The 1,908-nt window shown below is 42.2% G+C and overlaps 1 non-coding gene across 1 annotated transcript; it reads right to left on the bottom strand.

Annotated features, from left to right (window-relative positions):
- Nucleotides 1-533: 533 nt before the first annotated feature.
- LOC138361835 (5S ribosomal RNA) lies at nucleotides 534-652 on the bottom strand. The gene has a single exon (XR_011227212.1). It is a non-coding gene; the product is annotated as a 5S ribosomal RNA (ribosomal RNA).
- Nucleotides 653-1,908: the final 1,256 nt, after the last annotated feature.

Raw genomic sequence — 1,908 nt, forward strand, 5'->3', positions numbered from 1 at the left:
GAGGGAAGGGGAAGGGGAATGATGGTCTGTGGATTCCTTCTCCGTACCCTTTACATATAAGCAAAAATATGCCTTCTGTGGGTATAGAAACATTAACACAAATTATATCAGTAACTGATATTGTAGCCTTTAAACAGAAAAGATTTGTACATACAAATACTTTTAAATTATCATTTATTTGTGGAAATGGCATTTACGTCATTAAATTGATACCTCAGCATCAAGCTAGTGTCCTGCAGCAGTGGTCCAGTGGTAAAGTGTATATAAGTGATGCGTATTCTTGGAGTTGCGAGTTCAAACCCGGATTAAGCTATATATATATATATATATATATATACATGTTTTGTTTTGGTTGTTTGTTTTTGTATAAAGCCTCACACAATATCTATATTAAGCGAGTTTGTTTTAAACATGACATACATATTAATTCATTTTACCAGGCCTTATTCCACACAACTCCGTGAATTTCCCGTGGAGCCAGCCATTCAAACAAAAACAAACGAAACAAAACAAAACAAAACAAAAAACATTATTGCCAACAGCATTTGGTGTTCCCAGGCGGTCACCCATCCAAGTACTAACCAAACCCAACGTTGCTTAACTTCGCTGATCGGACGAGAAGCGGTGTTCTCAACGTGGTATGGCCGTTGGCATGAGACTGCCTACACATTGTGGCTAATAACCAACTCTTTTAAGTCATCGCGGCAGGATACGGACCTGCTTGTGGTGTCTTAATGGTAATTGTATCCTAACATATTTTTGTCTCCTTGGCATGGATATTTAACATCGTTTATTCAGTCTTGGGTTTATGTTCTTTCGCCATTTACAGACATTTTACATCTACCTACTTCCTCAGCCTGCCCTGCCAATTTCTAATGAATTTGTGGATTTTCTTTTGTAATACAAACATGTGTGTGCTCATCTGCTCTTCAGTTTTTATGATATTTGTCTCATCTGTCCTGCTTTATGATACTTTTACAAAGAACATGAACAAATGCTTCTATTTTAGAGAAGATATGGGATCCAGGTTTCGGAGCCGTAAAACCAACCGTCGTGATTGGTGGACGAGTTGCCAGGTTGCAGCTTCTGTACCGTGCCGGCACATAAATAGGTTCGGCTCAAGCGGCGGCAGCATCATTCCCCCGTGACTGTCTGAGCGTCTCTCATCACCTTGGTTGGTTCATCATCATCATGGTAGAAGCAAAGCCTACCAAGAAGGCTGCGGCTGCTGCTGCTGCTGTGGTGGCCACCACCAGGAAACCTCGCGTCCAGGTTGCTCACCCGAAAACTAGTCAAATGGTTCTAGCCGCGGTCGCAGCACTCAAAGACCGTAAGGGCTCGTCTCTACAAGCAATCAAGAAGTACGTTGTTGCCAACAACAAAGTCGAGGCTGCCAAGATCGCCATTTACATCCGAAGATTTCTCAAGAAAGCAGTGGCTGACGGCATTCTTGTTCAGACCAAGGGAAGTGGAGCTAGTGGATCATTCAAGCTGGCCGTAGCAGAGAAGAGGGCCGTTCTAACTCCCAAGAAAGCCACCACAACCAAGAAACCATCTACAGCAGCAAAGAAGGCCGTGGTAACTCCCAAGAAAGCCGCCACAAGCAACAAACCACCTACAGCCTTGAAAAAGAAGCAGCAGCAGCAGCTTGTTGTTGGGAACAAAAAGCCCAAAATAAAGAGAGCTTCAAAATCTCCCAAACCACCCAAGGCAAAGAAAGCTGTCAAAAAAACAACAAAGGCAAAATAAACGACGACATGCAAGCAGCATGAATACACATGACAATAAACATCCAGGCCTCCCCCCTCAGTGGAGGGGCCTCATATGATTCCAAAAAGAGTTTAGTTTTGTAGACAAATAAATCATTACTTTTGGGGTAGATTTACTCTGTATATTATATATATATAT

The sequence above is a fragment of the Procambarus clarkii genome, unplaced genomic scaffold (assembly GCF_040958095.1).
Source record: "Procambarus clarkii isolate CNS0578487 unplaced genomic scaffold, FALCON_Pclarkii_2.0 HiC_scaffold_863, whole genome shotgun sequence".
NCBI classification, from domain to species: Eukaryota; Metazoa; Arthropoda; class Malacostraca; order Decapoda; family Cambaridae; genus Procambarus; species Procambarus clarkii.